We start from the raw sequence: 18,681 nt of genomic DNA on the forward strand, positions 1-18,681 counted from the left end.
CAGGCTGTTAGGGCTATTCCGACTGATAGGGTTAGGCACAGACACACACACACTCAGACACACAAAGACATAAACACACACACACGAGAGAGACACACGTTACGTTTTCTTACCGGAAGTCATGTGACCTAGCCCGGATGTTTACAATTTTGTGAGCGTAAAATGGGCGCGAAAAGTGTAAACGCCTGCCTAGGCAAACACGTTTTCCACGGTGTTTCATAATTCATAATTGTACCATGAAGGAAGTAAACGTGATTGTGAAGCTACAGTGTGTGTGAACGTACTTTTGCGTTTGGTTGATGAAAAGGGAGACGAGCAACGGCTGCTGTTGCGATCGGGAAAGGACAGTCCACTTGTTTCCAATCCAGCGAGTTGTCCCGCCTCGCCTGAAACAAACAAATGTAGTGCCATGAGTTAGTGAAGCACATTACAGAAAACACTGCCCACTTATTCACAAGACAACACGTTTTCATGGCGGCCGAGAATAGCTAGTTAGATGTTATGTTATTAGCCAGCTCAGGGCCGGCTAACAGTGTTAGCCAGTTCAGCCTGCTCATGGTTACCTCGATCTACTGAGCAAATAAAAGTGCATCTGACACCAGTAATGTGCATATTAAAAACCCCAGTACAAGTAGTTTATTTTACCTTCGTCGTTGTCGTCGTTGCTCACTTCACAGCCGACTGAATCCGCCGTTTCAGCGAGCTCCCACAGCAGCGTGCCCGAGTCGATGGTCGCCGTTGTCCCGGAGAACGAGGGTCTCTGGCCGAGCAGATCATCCAGGCGCTCGTACCATTTACTGGTCTTTCTATCGTTACCACTTTTGTTATTGTGGTCTTTAATTTTTTTATAGTCCTGCCTGAGTTTTTTCATTTTTACCCGGCACCCGTGTGCACTGTGCACGATTCCCAGCTCAAGTAGCTTTTGCGAACATCGCTCAAAACATTTTGAGTTGGGAACTGCTTTTTGTAGAAGCTGCTGCATCCCTGCATCTGAGTAAATGGACAGAAGCGCCGACACTTCCTCATCATTCCACCGCTCCGGTGCTGTACGTGTTGTCATGCTTTACAAACAACCTACTCGCTCAGGTGTGGATGTGGTTTTGTAGCGAGGAAAAAAATGGCTGCCTAACAAAACAAATTCAGAGTCTAACGGGGCGTGGTTTGCAATTCGCCCAGCCAATAGAAATAGAATAGAAATTGGCACTCTTTGTCACCAGGTTCGTACCACCTCTCTAGCAGGGACTAAAAAGTACCAAAAGAGTTCCAAAAGAGTTCCCGGCACTGAGTAGTCCCGGTGGTGTGAACGCGACATTATTGGTACTAACGGAACTAAAGAACTAAAGTACCAGGGAAAGTCCTGCGGTGTGAACGCGGCTAATGGTGTGTTAGGCACCAAAATGTATGCGTTAAAGGCAAGCAGCAAACTCCGGGAAAGAGCCGGGACGCCAATGCAAGTGCCACACACTGCAGTTCATATATTGTCCGGTAGGGACTTGCTGCAGAAAGGAGCAATTTCCATAGACCCCCATGTTAAAATGCCCAACTTTACAGCAGAAAAAAAACATGTTTCTACCCCTGGCTGAAATACATATTATTATGAATATAGTTAGGTTCCACCTTCATGATTATGGATCTGTGAGTGAATTGTTTTCTAACACGACCCTTTTATTTATATTGGGTCTTAAAGTGTTTGCATAAATTAGGGCGTGGTCACATTGAGTGACAGCTCTGTCAAGTGACTGCTGCTGCTAGCTTCTCGTCTCTCTGCTAGCTATTCCGTGAAGCTACAGGGACTCTGCCTGCTCAGTTCATCCAGGAAACACAACTTGAAGTCGGCCGTGGTTGTTTGTTCTTCATGCTTATATATCGGACTATTGTGACTCGCTCTGCGGTTAAAACAGACGGTGCATGCATGCGGTTTTGCGGTAAGTGAAAATCTAGTACTTATTTATGTGTTAATGATTTTAATCGGCTACGTAATGAATGTTAAGGCTTGGTTTAGTGTGTAAGCGAGTGGTAGCTACATCGGTGCTAATCGTAGCCTACAAGTTAAAATCATAGACTATATATATAAAGGTTAAAACGAAATAGACAAGTGTTAAGCGTTAAGTGGGATAATACTGTTGAACAAACGGCTTCTGTTTGAGGTTATAAAATAAGGTCATCCTTGTAACGTAGAGAGATATTTCATTATGTAGGTAGGAACTGTATGCATCGATAAGGTTAATTTAAATTGGCTTTGCTCAAGTATGTAGACGAGCTAACGTCGAAGTGGTGTATGTGAAATCAACCTCACAATAAGATGTGTATATTACAAATAATGTCATATTTAAAGATGATTACTTAGATATTAGAATATGGTTGGTTGAGCTGGAGTCCATTATTGAGCTTAGGGGTGGGCGATATTGAAAAATATGTTATCACGATATTTTCAGGCAGTATCACGATAGACGATATATATCACGATATTTTTTCATGTCGGTTATTATGGTTATTTTTCAAGTTAATTAACAGTACAAGCACCTACAAGGTAACAGAAACTAAAACAAAAAGGAGTAACAGACCAAAATAGCATTTCAAGCTGGTTTTATTTCAGAAATGAAACCCTGAATGAACAAGTGAGCAGTGAACATCAATAAACATGAAAAGTAGAACATAAAACATCAATGAGGAAAAGTCAGTGCCAAATATTTAAAATGTAAACTTTAGAGTAGACTTGAAGTGTAATAAAATACTTTAGCATAACTGAAGGGAAAAACATAAAACGCCACAGCGTCAGTTATGTCTTTCCACCATTTGCTAGTCTTTTCATAAGGAGCCCCTTTATGATTTATGGTTGCTCGCTGCAAAGAAAGGGGGCGGGGACTTTGGGAGCGTGTCAAACAACTCGGACTGAACGAAAGCAGAGGTGCGCTGACATTGTGAAATCGATCGGGCTTGATATATGGTGAAATTAAAATCAGTAGGTGAGGCTGGGGGAGCGGGAGGGGAAGAGGCTCCGCTGTCATAGCCCCCTGCGCCGCGCACGGAGAGCCTCTTCCACTCCCGCTATTTTTTATTTTTTAAACTAATTTTTCTAATTTTTTTTTTTTTATCACGATAGGACGATATCTCTGAAAAAGCATATCGTGGAGACCTAATATCGTCACGACGATATATATCGTCATATCGCCCACCCCTAATTGAGCTTACACGTTAACGTCAGTCATCTGAAGAACGAACCCAAACCTTGTTGTTTTTATTAATTGCATTACCAAATGGGTATCAAATAAACAGTAAGCATTGGTAACACAACTTCCAAAGTTACAGTAAAATAAAAAGGACCCTGACTCGGACAATACACATACATACATACAACAACATACATACATACAACATGTTCAACAGAAGAGAATCAGTTATATTGTTTGTACACATGGTACTTTACATATATCTGTTTGTTTAAGGTGTCCAGGTGATGCAGACAGGCTGGACCAGAGAGTGAGAGACAGAACTGGACTCCTCACAGCAGTGAACTTCAGCACAGGTACAAAGACTCTTTTTTTCATACTGTACAAAGAATCAAGAAAGATATTGGTTTAAATAAATGAAGTATTGACTTGAATACACTGATATACATTCCATTAAACAATACTAAATACTAGATCACCTACATATCAGTTCAGTTGAGGGTTTTTTCCATGCAAAAAGTTACATTTTAGATATTTAGCAATATGACTTTGTCACCTTTTAATTTAATGTATTGAAGGCAAAGATATTTAACACATAGTGAGTACTGCTACTATTTATCTCTCAATATTGTCTGTAAAAAACTTGGTAAGTTATTCCTTCAGTGAGACAACAGAGCAAGCTTCTACAGTTGCACTACGTTTTGATAACAGTTAAATATTATTTTGATAATAACATATATTTCAATGTTGATGAACTTCATACTGTTCATTCATAATCTGATTGTCTTTGTAGCTCACTGTTGAAATAAAAAAAAACATTAGAATTACAAAATAATTATATCTACAGCAGAGGTCGCGTTAACCGAGTATTTTCCGTCTATGACGGATTTTTTTTAACAATGACGGACAAATCTGAAAGCAGTCCGTCATTTTGACAGATTAGAACAAACTCGGAACAGCGCCAAAGTTTCCCCGCAGCGAGGCTCCGGTGTTATGCCGTGTTCTGCATGCCCTCCAAAAAGGAAATCATACCGTTTCCAAACCTAACTGTGCCGTACAAATCATTGAAATGTCTGTGAGTTTTCGCTTTACGCTGTGCACGCTCCCGCGAGGTATAACACGGCGCATGTGAACTGCCCCCCCCCACGTTGACAATTCACGAGCATGCTTCTTCTCTTGTGCCTTGTACCGCAGAGTTTGCAACATCACAAATAAATGGGGCTAATCTTCAGTCAGATGTGAATGTGTAATCTAACATTTTCAGTAAGAATAATGGACAAAAGGATACAAATACAATTTATTGAAATGTGAACTAAAAGTTAATCAAATGTTGTAAATAAAAAGCACATATGGACAGAAGGTGTAAACCTATGAAATGTATAAGTAAACACATTTAGTCAAATAAAGTGACAGACTAGATCTGGAAGACAAGGTGCAAAATGATACTAAATCAGACGATCATAAACAGTGAAACAAATACTGACTGAACTAAGGAGAAGAAAAGCCCTGGACAAATCCCAGACTCAGCCATGAGGCGTTTTGAGTCTGTGACCGAGCCGAGTCTCATTGGAATATAAACGTGCTCTCTTTATGTTATTTATATATTTATTAGGGCTGTCAGTCGATTAAAATTGTTAATCGCGATTAATCGCAAATTAATCGCACATTTTTTATCTGTTCTAAATGTACCTTAGAGGAATATTTTTTAAGTTTTTAATACTCTTATAAACATATGAGTGGACAAATATGCTTTATGCTAATGTTTATTATCATTTGAACAATGACAAATATTCTCATGAATATTAAACACAACAACCTGGAACCTGTCATACAATAATACAATACTGTGTGTGTGTGTGTGTGTGTGTGTGTGTGTGTGTGTGTGTGTGTGTGTGTGTGTGTGTGTGTGTGTGTGTGTGTGTGTGTGTGTGTGTGTGTGTGTGTGTGTGTGTGTGTGTGTGTGTGTGTGTGTGTGTGTGTGTGTGTGTGTGTGTGTGTGTGTGTGTGTGTGTGTGTGTGTGTGTGTGTGTGTTGGATCGTTCGTTGGAGCTATGTGCAACTCAAGGCATATGCTCGAACGGGAGCTGCCTGGACGCTGCAATCATGTTGCACTATCCATGCTGAGTGTGCTGCTGAGTATGCTGACTTCGCCTACAATGTCCCGCTGTCTGCTTCCTGCATCAAGTCAAGTGCTCGGTGCAGTTGTGGCGAAATGTCGCTCCTCTGTTTTCATTTAAACAGCTCCTTATATCCGTTAGCGCAGCTAGCTAGCACCCGATGCTAACAACAACAACAATGCACGTAAGGTCTCTCTCTCGCTCGCTCGGGCCACACATACACACACCCTCCCGGTCCTCCCAATAGCCAGTCGGTGCCTGCCGGTGAGCGTGGAAGTGTGGTCTGCCACAAGCGGGCAGCAGGAGCGGGGCTGTCAGCATCAGTTTGTAGATGGTATTTTAAACTTGATGCGCTCTGTTAGAAATTAAAATCAATGTTTTGAGAGCATAGTGCACCTTAAACACACAGTCAGTTTAATTGCTGTTTTACACTGAAAAACCAGAAGTTCTTGTGCACAAGAACTTGTAAAGCTTTTATTCTGAAAATCCTTCATCTCCGGTTAGCATGAGGCTAATATACCATTTACTATAGAGGTGAATTTAGCACCAATATGATATGATGTTGCACATCGAAACCTACTGATTTCAACACTACAACTATAGACGTCGAGATATTATTATTGTTGGATAAGGTACAGTTTATTTGATTACGTTATTGTTTACAGATGTGGTTAGAATGTGACAACATTCAGACCAACCGGAAACCAAACTGCTGTGAAGTATTTGCTGTATTTTTAGGAGTATTGATTACAGCGTTTAGAATGTGTTAAATGAAAAGTCATGAAAGAGTTAAGGAAGAGAAAAGGCGTGTTTAGATATATATTGAATGTACAATGTCTTTATCCTCTGATATGCGTAACAACGGATGTTGAGAGCCGGCCCGCAGGGAGGAGCCAGCAGAGGATATATATTCAACCAACCTGAGCCAACGGGCTCTCTCTTCTTCACGACCAGAGCCAGAGATCACAGCTGTATTTCTGTTCGGACTATATTCTGTTTGTGACATCACCACACTTTTTATTAATTAAAGTACCAATTTGAACCTTTTCAGAGACTCCATTTAGTCTCCTTTTAAAACTTCTCTCCTGGACGCTAGAAAAATCACACACAGATAACAATTGGGACAAAGCCGACGTGATTCTAGTTGGAACGGGAGAGACAATCCAGCCGGCTGTGGCCTGGACCCGGAACGCAATCGTCTGACACACAAGAGATCTCAAACAATCGGTAAGAAGAAACCCGTTAAATCAAATTCTTCAATAGTTTATGCAGGAAAATCTTAGGACTGTGTGTTGGACTGCTGTTTCCGGTTCCCGAAAATAGCTGGGAAATTAATGTTAAAACAACCAAATTTAATGACAACAATCATATAACACGAGGCGTTGCTTTGTCACAAGCAGGGTGAGTTACTTTTACTTATTTTTCTTATATCTAACCCTGCATGCTATTCGTTTGTCTGTTATTACATGTCAGCAAGAGGCTAATCGCTCCAATATAGTGTTCTTTGTTACGTTTTAAGTTAACGTGAATAGCGTGTGGCTATTTAAACAAAAGAACAAAATCACAGTGGAAACTGAGATTATTGGAGGGAGTGTTTGTTAATTTTTTTTTAAGTCCTTTGTGTGATTTGGCAATCATTTCAATTGCGTTTCTTGTTACGTTTTAAGTTAACGTGAATGGTTGGAGACTATTTAAACAAGAACACAGTTGAGTGAATGTTCTGATTCCAGTGAGGCTTTCTAATACCCAACCCTGCATGCTATTCGTTTGTCTGTTATTACATGTCGGCAAGAGGCTAATCGCTCCAATATAGTGTTCTTTGTTACGTTTTAAGTTAACGTGAATAGCGTGTGGCTATTTAAACAAAAGAACAAAATCCCAGTGGAAACTGAGATGATTGGAGAGAGTGTTTGTTAATTTTTAAAAGTCCTTTGTGTGATTTGGCTATCATTTCAATTGCGTTTCTTGTTACGTTTTAAGTTAACGTGAATGGTTGGAGACTATTTAAACAAGAACACAGTTGAGTGAGTGTTCTGATTACAGTGAGGCTTCTTATAAAAAAGTCCTTTTCGAGGAAAAGGCCTGAAAGGTTTGAAACTTTCAGTGGTTGTTTTCCTGTTTTCAAACAGACATTGCGTGTGGATTACGATGAGAAGTGCGACATTCGTGCGTTAGTTAGACGATATTCTGCTGATTGTGTTTGATTTGCGTCTTAAATTTGTCCCAACATGGCGTGTTTAAACAGAGGAGGTAACCATACTGGCTCTTAAAGTCAAAAAATTACGTGCATGGGTAGAGAACTGTGACGTAAGGGTATGAGGCCCATTTATAAATTGTACATTAAATAGAAATGTTATTTTAAACTGCATTGTTGTTTTGTGTTGAATTTGAAAAAACTTTCCGCTGTGAAAGCCACGAGGTGTTGTAAAATCCCTTTGTTCCTCAGGTCAAAGGTTGGAAAAGTTGCCATCTTGTTTTGCCAGCATGTTTACAATAAACCACACGGCAGTCGCCATTTCGTGAAATGCTAATTAAAGAAGTGAGACTCTGTTTGTGTTCACCCAGTCCTACTCCTTCTTGAGAAGGACAAATCACATTTCTTTGCAAAGTTGGAATTATAAAATAGATAGGTTATTTTACCGTGGGAAGTTTGGCATTCATAGGGATCTGATATTGGAAGTTTTTTCTGCTTGAATTGAAGTTTTTGAAATATTCCAGTTTGCAAAAGTGTTTTGGCGATTATGTGCTGTGTCGTTTTAACCAAGTGTAATATTCTTCCCTAGTGTAATTCTCTTTCTATTTTTTTTAGAAAAGAAAATAAGTTTTTCTTAAATACAGGTTAGTTTTGCAATAGTAATCCCTGGTGGATTAAGTTGAAAATTACAATAGCGCACTCTGCTGGTAGTACAGAATTATTACATAGAGGAAACACTCAATAGCATTTTGAAGTCTAATTCTAAGTGTTATAAATACACACATGCCTCATTGCCGAGATAGAATTGCAAGTAGTTTCTAATTATAAGATAAGACACTTTATATAATATTTTTTCAAATAAGCAAACAAATGTATTGAAGCTAACACAAGTTATGACATTTACATAATTCCAAACACTTCGGAAAGTGGAAGATTTTCACCAGATTTCTAATTTTCATATTTCATAGTCAAAACCATACACTGTACAATTTTTATTTTTAGCATTTCAGATTTTAAAATTTGCATAATTTGTATCTTTTAATTAACTTTATTTAAAAAGAAAGAACAGATTTAACAATTCTGATGATGTAGGATATTTTGAAGGAATACAAAGGTACTAGTCAGAGGACTAGTGCTTTGATCATTCGAATAGTTAGAGAGCATGTCACCGAAAGAAACTAAGTTGAGACCAAAAGCAGAGCCAGGCTCAACTGCAGATATCAAGGAAAGGGTAAAAATCAGATCAGATGCTACAACAGTTCCAAAACTTAGACAGAAGACATGGAACCAAATAGAGAAACTGTTGGAACAGTGGCAAACAAGAGGACTGGTTCCAGCAGATGATCAACCTGGACCAACAAAAGCCCATAGAAGAGCAGTACTCGACTATGAGCACGAACAATGCCTACAACAGCTAACTATATGGAGAGAAGCTGAAGAAAGATTTATAAGAGTTACAAGTCTGATACTCCACCTGGAATATGCCAGCCTATTGGCACACAGCATAAATGTGGTCCGAGTAGCAGACCTGCCAGTGAGGGAAGACATAGCAGAAAAAACCAAAGAGGCTCCAGTTATCCAAACTCCGAAGCTGTATCTAAGCCTGGCCGAAGTCCCTCCTCCCTCCCCGAATGTTGGTTCTATAGGAGAAGTCCTGCAATTGGATGGAGTCTCCATGAACAAACATCTCAAAGAATTGGAGTATGAAGTAAGAGTGCTAACCAGTCAATCAAAACACCTGATAGAAGAGAACATACGATTAGAAGAAATCACAGAAGAAAGACAAACACAAAAGACAGAAATGGAAGCACTACAACTGAGACTCTTGAAGATGCAAATAGCTGAGAAAGATACCGAAGCTATTAAAAACAAGAAAGCGGCAAGGCAAATGGCAGCTACATCAGGGATGGCCATAGAACCAGAGAAGGCAGGTCAGACACCTCCAACAATTCAAGCTCGGGAGGTGCCAGAGATTCTGGTGCAGAATCAACAATTCCGAGGAAGACAAAGTGGCAGAGGAGGAAAGCCACGATCAAGACGAAGAACAGATGAAGGCTGCTACGAATGTGGTCAGCTGACACATTGGTCCAGAGAGTGTCCACAGAACATTGCACCAAACAACGGCCCTCCATGCAGATACCCCGGGGAGGTTTACGACGGAGGCAGGGGGTCCCAGAGATGTCAAAGACGAACAGGGGTGCCAAACATGACCCAAATGCCACTGACACCCTGGCATCAACCACAACAATGAGGAAGCTCAGAGGACCAGACCACCAGGTGATGCATCTTCAGCACAAGGGTATTTTGAAATCTTCAGCTACATTGAGCCATAGCTGTCACCACAGGAGGGAGAGGTTTAATGTAAAACATGACAGTGAGTAGCATATTGCATTTACACATAAAGCATAAAACATAGAACATTTAGCAGACTATTTTTGTAATTATGAGAAGGAAAGAGATTACGAGTGATGTTGTTCCCCTACACAGAAAACTATTGTGTCCACACAGCTAGTGAGGTCAAGATGACAGGTTTCCACCCACAAATATGAAGACGGAAACCTAGTACTCGCCCAAGACGGAGGATCCTTACCTCCTGTTCACACCGACTGCAGTTCAAGGGGCGGCGATACACCAGACGTGGAGCTGTTGAGACCTAAAAACAGAAACTCGATTCTGCTGTGGTGAAGTCTGGCTACAAAGGGAGGTGTCCGATAGGGTCGCTTGTCTCAAACCAGTGAAGAAGTCAACCAGAACCCAGCAGAACTAGAGAGTGACTGTTGGCGGGAGAACAGTGACGGAGCGACAGAGACTGGCCCAACATTCTCCAGCCAGTACAAAGATGGACCCCGTCAGAACCACGGGGCTGTGTTTAAAGGGGAACTTCATTTATTGTTAGTAGAAGTGTAGTTTTTAGTCAAATAATTATGTGATTTATGGAGTCAGATTACATTTTTTCTCATAAACACAATTTTATAATCGGTCTGAAGTATCTGCTTTAAGGCAATGAGCTGCAGATTAAATAACATAACACTGATTGAGAGCTTGGATAAAGAAGTTGTAGGGTTTTTACAACAGTTTCAAGAATCAGTTTTTTATTTATTTATTCTTGAGTGACTTTACTGATTTATAATGTAGTGCGTAAGGCAATATCTCATTTTGAGTGAGGGGCACCAGCCCTCCATGCATGTCACCCTCGGTGAGAATAGTTCATATTTTCCCTCTAGTTTGGAGAAATATTATTTTATCATATGTTTGTTCAGCGGTATCAACCAATCCTCTAATCCTAAAATTATTGAGACGCATTAGCGACACCAGGGGTATTGTTTTTCGCAGCAACAATGATGCATAATACCAGGACAAAAGCCATTCCTGAAACAAGTAAACAATTTTTTTGTGCTAATGGCAAATGAGTGAATGTTTGTATACCATCAGAAAGCCATACATCATACGATATTTTTTGTACACCTATGGGTACACGGAGAAGTTATATTTATTTTGTGCAACGTTATGGGTTTTGCGTGTCCTGTTCAGAATAGGGTAATCATTGAAATATTGATTGAGCATGTAATGCTCAAAGGAGGGAGTGTCATGATTATGCAGACATGTTGCTTTCAGTGACGTTGTAGTTAATGAATAATAACATGTATTTAATAATAGGTCTCATAACGACAAAAGGTATGCCGAAGCCTGGGCCTCCTCCAAGGAGGGAGTATTCCAGTTTTAAGATATTAGATGAATAGAAGTGATGAATATGTCAGAACTCTGAGTAATATTATCCAAGTTTTGTCTACACAGGCTGGAAAGCTACAGAGATACCAGACGAGACACCAGAAGAGACTCCTGTTCGGCCAGGTGATTGGGTGAGGGTGAAAGTTCACAAAAGACAGTGAGCTGATCCGGGTGGACGGAACAGTGAGAAGTTGTAATGAACTTCACACGAGCTCCGCTTTAAAGGTAAAGACAAAGGAGCAAATTGACACCACCTCACACATTGTCACCCTTCACCGGCAACTTCCAGAACATTATTGGGAGTTAGGACTGATTTGGCAGAGCTGGAACAAAACAATAAATAGAAATAAGATAAAGACAGAAACAGCTCAAAAGACGAATTGTCTATAGATTTTTATAGATTGTACACTAAAGTGAAAACTTTTTTTGTTTTACATCTGAAAAAGAGTCCAATTTTCGTATACGTTATTATAGTACTCATTATTTAAATTCTGTAACTGACACAACCAGGGACAAAAATAGAGATGACAAGAACAAAGCCAAACCAATTGTGGGGTCCCCTAGGGATAAGAGTCAGAATAGCATTGTTGATTGTGCTCATTACACTTGGCACCTTTTTGGTTGGATGGGGAGTACAATATCAAGTAAGACATGGATCCATTAGTTCACTCATAGAGAATGCTCACATCACTAACAAAACTCCAGCTGTGTTTCAGAGACTTTCACTTATCCCCAGAGCCAAAAGATCAGCTGAGCAACAAGAGGAGGAGTTAGAAATACTCGGTCCCAAAGGTGAGGAGGTTACAATCAAGATGATTCACCCCCCATACATGCAGTTATTGTATCAAATGCTGAGATGGGTTTAAGTGATCGGGATAATCAGTGATGGGGATTTACAGAGATGGGGATTTACAGATTAGGGGAATCTCCAAATACACTGGATCCATGTTTTAGTCTGTACCAGAAACACTCCCTGTTAAGTTTATGGACAACCGACCGGTGACCTGAGCACAGTTATTGAAAATGATTACAGTAGAAACTGGCTACTAACCCACAAGCACAGCTTTGTACGTACAAACTCCCCAGCTGCAGATTGTGGCGACATTGCAGATATGTCCAGTCACAAAACTTACTTATGTTCTAAATAACAGTGAGATTTAGAGTAATGGAGAAAATATGGGGACGTTATTTTATAGTGTGTGAAATATGTGGTGCTTGAAACATGTAGATATTTTTAATTTATAGAAGAAAATGGTTTCCTGAACGAGTTATTTGGAGTAGCCATGTTACAGTGGGTGAAAGCAATGTTTAGGGATATGGCACAACCATTAGTAGACATTAATTGGGTTTAGATGACATTTAACATCTAAGACAGATAGTAAGATTAGGAAAATGGAGTAGAAAGGATTGGATATATTTTTCCTCAGTGTGTTGGAATTAGCTATCGGTAATGCGTCCCGAGATCTCTCTCTCTCTCTCTGCCTGTCAGACTGCTACGACCCCATCTTCAGACAAATGACCTCACCACAGGAGACTCCTCCTCCCCTCCTCACATCGAACAGACAGAGAACCTGAGCCGAACCAACAACGACCTGAGGCATCCAGAACCAGCTCCACCTGAGGCATTCAGAACCAAACCAGCACGCTGACAAAGAGGCAAACTCATCGGTCCCTAAATCAGGACACGAAGTTCCAAACTGAGCCACGAGATTTGGCACAAAAGCAGAGTGTGGGACATGAGAGCGGAATACGCCCTCCATGCAACAGCGTAGAGACTGAAAAGGAGGAGATGAAATACAAAGCAGTTGGGCCACTGGAAAGAGTTACAGCAAGAGGATCCAAGAGCGGATGGACTGAGAAGAAGACGGGATGGAGGAGAGGACAGGACGGAGGAGAGGACAAGACGGAGGAGTTGGCACGGGCCAGCAGAACCTGAGGGGGTCGTGGCTTGACGACCAGAGGGGGAGAGAAGGAACACAGGAGTGAGTGAGTTTACACATAAACACACTTATTAGAAAATAATCCTATAAACACACTGAGGGTAGAACATATTATTCAATCTTTTCATCATATAAACAAATTATTCTTTTAGAGATTCTTATTCATGTGAGAATTTGGGGAAGATTTAATTTGTTACAATATAGAAAGCAGACAAATCTTTATTTGAATGGAAAATGTTAAAGGTCGAGCTAGAACCAAGCCAAAGAAAGTATTCCAATCTAGAGTATTGATGTCTCCATTGTAGCATGGATATTACCTCAGGAGAACTGTTAAGGTGGAAACAACATTTGTTTGTCGTCCAAGATGTAGAGTTTAAAAAAAAGACACTAGGCAAAGAGCAATTGAAAATTTTAATTTTGAAAAACTAGTATAATTGGGAGTAATACATACGGGGGCCTTGGATCACTCATTTTAATGGTGCATATTTTCAACAACAAATATCGTTCAGGGAGAAGGGGTTGCTCAACCCACCCTGCAGATGTTTTAAATCTTACTTGCCCCTTCAGAGGGATGCACGGCACCAGAGTATGAGTTTTAAAAGACAAGTGCCACCACCTCCTAATGCTCATCCATTTAATCAGTGATGACCTGACAGTTAGAGACGTTATTTAAAAGGAGAAACATATCTGCCATGAGTGAACATTCCTGAATTGAACTACAAACCATAAAAGAAACCACTTCTGTTTTTAAAGTCCTTGTTAAAGGAGGGAGTGATTATCACATGCTCGGGCACCCAAGGTTCCACACACTGTTAAAGGGGTTAGCATGGTTCTTCAAGTAGACCAGAATTCAAGATAAATTAGTATAATGCGTTGGTGATATTCCACTGGTTTTCACACCATTTCAGGGATTTTATCACATCATTAGAACAGACCACCCAAAGCTACTGAAATGGGAACTTTCAAGTGATGAAACTCTACAACTGTTGTAACTGACCAAATTCTACTCCCAGAAATGACTGTCTAGAATGCCGTACCCCAGAGTAGATGTTTGGCGGTATCATGGAACTAAAATCTTGTACTCAGTCTTGTCACAGGATTGGACTGGGACTGGTGCACTAGCACAGCCAGTGATGTTTTTTATGCAGTTAATCAATATGGCGAAACACCCCAAAGCCAGTAGGGCTAAGAGACCAGTCCCAGGGGGAGTTTAGGCTCCACAGTGCACAAGGATAGCATAGGGGGCCCAGGGGAGGCCTACATGTTGCATTTCCATGTCCTAACGTACCGATTGATCACGACGGCCTCTTCTAGAGAACATATTACTTTCATACCTTAAATGGTATGAAAGGAGGGAGGGTACATTTCTCATGAGGAGACGGTTACAAATGCTAGCAGAACAAGAAGACCCATATACAGAGGTTGAGGAAAATGATGAGTGAGTTTAAATGATATGAATGTCCAGCCGATGTGATTCTTTAAATGATGAAATCATGTGAAGAAGTGAGCAAAATAAAATGCTAAAATGGAGTGAATCCATTTCAATTTACCTATACTATTCCAAGATAGTGTATTGTTTATTTTTCATTATTATCCTATACTATTCCAAGATAGTGTATTGATTATTTTTCATTATTATCCTATACTATTTCAAGATGGTGTATTTTTATTTTTTATTATTACATTGAACTGGTACAAGAGATTTTATTTTATTCTTTATTAGCCATACTGTTCTAAGATGATGGATCACATGTTGTATGGATCATTGATATTCTAAAATGGGTCGTTTCTTTTCACTTTGTAAAAACAAGTGCCTTAAAACTGAGCGTGGTATGAGAACGGTTTCTGTGAAAAGAGAGAGGAAGAAATGTTCTGATACCAAGCTATTGCTGCTATTTTGAAGAATGCTGCTATTTTGAAGAACCATATTGAATATTAACACTGGAAGTTATGCACAAGGGAAAACTTTTATGTTTGAACAGTCAAAGTATTTTTGTATTTTTCTAAGGTTGATATTAAAGCCATTCCATTTTATTATATGTTTTTTGATATGAGTTATGTACTATGCAGAGTTCAGATGAAGAACTCATTGATTTCAGTATTATACACACCTTTTAGGTGTGTAAGGAGGGACTGTTAGAAATTAAAATCAATGTTTTGAGAGCATAGTGCACCTTAAACACACAGTCAGTTTAATTGCTGTTTTACACTGAAAAACCAGAAGTTCTTGTGCACAAGAACTTGTAAAGCTTTTATTCTGAAAATCCTTCATCTCCGGTTAGCATGAGGCTAATATACCATTTACTATAGAGGTGAATTTAGCACCAATATGATATGATGTTGCACATCGAAACCTACTGATTTCAACACTACAACTATAGACGTCGAGATATTATTATTGTTGGATAAGGTACAGTTTATTTGATTACGTTATTGTTTACAGATGTGGTTAGAATGTGACAACATTCAGACCAACCGGAAACCAAACTGCTGTGAAGTATTTGCTGTATTTTTAGGAGTATTGATTACAGCGTTTAGAATGTGTTAAATGAAAAGTCATGAAAGAGTTAAGGAAGAGAAAAGGCGTGTTTAGATATATATTGAATGTACAATGTCTTTATCCTCTGATATGCGTAACAACGGATGTTGAGAGCCGGCCCGCAGGGAGGAGCCAGCAGAGGATATATATTCAACCAACCTGAGCCAACGGGCTCTCTCTTCTTCACGACCAGAGCCAGAGATCACAGCTGTATTTCTGTTCGGACTATATTCTGTTTGTGACATCACCACGCTTTTTATTAATTAAAGTACCAATTTGAACCTTTTCAGAGACTCCATTTAGTCTCCTTTTTAAACTTCTCTCCTGGACGCTAGAAAAATCACACACAGATAACAGCTCTGAAACTACGGGGCGGCCGAGGAAAAAAATACACATGCGTTAATCGCGTTAAAATAATTAGTGGCGTTAATTTTTTTTTGCGTTAATGCGTTATTAACACGTGAACTTGACAGCCCTAATATTTATTCATTGTGTTTTATGTGTATTATTAATGTAACTTGTGTATATCATGTACTGCCCAAATAATATAAAATAAGGTTTTCTAAAAAAAAAGTAAACCTATTAAATGTGTAAGTAAACACATTTAGTCAAATAAAGTGACAGACTAGGCCTGTGCAGTTGGTATCAGCTTTGCCCAGCATGGGCTCCTCCATCAGGCCTGGTCCTCCTCGCTGAGGAAAGACCCTCAGTCCTCTCCACACCAACAGACAGGACGCCCATCACACAGAGGTTTCTCCCTGAAGTCTCTGCAGTTTTCTTGACACCACGCTGTCTCAATCCGTCCACACTGAATATGAGAGGCGGGAAATGAAAATAATAAATGCTTTAGACAATAAGAAATATAAAGTTGACTGTTGAGTTGCTCAGTTTTTTTAGATTGTCAATACTATTACTGTATAACTAATATATCAGGTTAAGAGGCACCTTCAAATAAAGATTGGTCTTTAAATACATGTTGTCTTTTGAATTGTTTATCTAAAGTCAAGGATCTAGAACTGGTACTTAGTTTTAATGATACAGTCTGGTTATTATGCTGTTTGGAGGAGGCCTCACGGGTAAGAGCACTAACTAGCTACCATCACATGTACCTTAGCTTGACTTAAATGTATTAAACGTATACTTAAGTGATATCAAAATACAAATAACTAATGCCATGCAAACATATTAATAGTTGCTTGATTCCAGAGTTGAATTTAGCACAATTGCATACAAACGTTAAGGGATTTTAAGATTCTGAAGTATTATGCTAAAAACTCAATAACTTAGATTATTATTTATAGTTTTGCTGAATAGTTTCATGTCCGCTTACCTTAGAAACGTAAAATGCCACGGCAGTGTGCAGATGGGGAGCATGTTAGCTTAGCTTGGTAGCTTCAGCTAGCTCTGGAACTTCCAGCTCGGAGGCAGCAGGTCCCGCCTCGGCTCCGCCTCTTTGCCCTTATTTGGAGCAGGCGGGAGTTGAACTCTGATGTCACTGTCGAGCCGTTAGTGGCCGACTCCGCCTACTAAGGGCTTCACGGCAACTCTGCAGAATCCTATGGGTGACGTCACGGACCCTACGTCCATTTATATATACAGTCTATGGTTTAAGGCTAAACATTTCATCATGGAAATGAGGTCTGTATTATCTTCCCTGAATCTGAGGATGAACACCTAACTCAATGATGGGCCTGTGAACTTCCAGTCATACCTGTGGAGGAAATGAATTGATTTAATCAAGAAACCACACCAACCAGCTCCAACAAGCTGATGTCCAGCAGTAATAGTAAAAGACAGCTCATATAATTATTACAACCAAAAACATGTATGGCTTATATTAAACCAATTTCATTCACATTAAAAAAGCCCTTTTAACCTGAACTAATTCATCACCAAACAAGTCTTACACCTTTTTCCCTTTCCACGTTCATTCTTTCTATTCTTACACTGAATCTTCTAAATCATAGCAATACATTATCAACTAATTATGTTTCCCACATTCTTTAAGTCTCACATTTCATGTGATGTAATATGGTGTCATTGAGTCCTGATCTACAACATTCTACATTCACCTATATTATTTGACATTGACAGATTTAAATGATGTTATTATCTCTCCACTCAGTTATTCCAGATGTCCTGCCAGGTCGTCATCATGCCATGCTCTATTAGTGATTAGACTTCAGACATCCAAAAACAAATGTCTCAAATATTGTTAGCATTGTTGTCCACTCTCACCTCTTTTCTGTTGTTTCAATTTTAGGTTTTGGAAATGTCTAAGGGTATGTATGATCTAATGTGTACCTTTCCCCTAGCCTATTGATTACGTGTAAAGCCCTTCTCTCCACATGGAATCATTAGCTTACTGCATCAACCACATATATAAATACAAGAAAGCCCTTTACTTACAAACATTTGCATTCATGCACACACTCGATTCAATTCAGACATTTACAGGTTTGTTAGAAAGGCATCAGGGAAGCCTTCATGTCATCTCTAGAAATACTATGACATGCTTTCTTTGTTGACCAGTTTGAATGGCTTGCACTAGATTGCGTTGGGTAATATAGTATCTGATTGTTTATGTATGATATCATATTTCTTGATTTAGGTTATCATTTTCAGTTTTTAAAAGACCAAGTTCTTCAACCATTTTATATTTTATCTTAATCTGAACAAACAATATACTGTAACGTATCAAGTCTTTTTGGTTTTATTTCATTATTTAGATTTCAATTAAAAAACATGTTTCTCTTCTGTTCTCGAAAACTATGCTCAAAGGGTGATTTTTTTTGCGCATGCTCAGTACTCAACCAATCCTGTGCGAGCAACAGCACAGTCTCTTTTGCATAGTATGAATATAAATAGACCACGCTGTCCCTCGGTGAGTACATTCTACTTTGTGAACCCTCAACCGTTGATCATGCCTGAAGCAGCCAGCGTGAAAGCGCCCAAGAAGGGCTCCAAGAAGGCGGTCATCAAGACCGCCAGC

This window comes from Pseudochaenichthys georgianus, unplaced genomic scaffold (genome assembly GCF_902827115.2).
Source record: "Pseudochaenichthys georgianus unplaced genomic scaffold, fPseGeo1.2 scaffold_308_arrow_ctg1, whole genome shotgun sequence".
Classification (NCBI taxonomy): Eukaryota; Metazoa; Chordata; class Actinopteri; order Perciformes; family Channichthyidae; genus Pseudochaenichthys; species Pseudochaenichthys georgianus.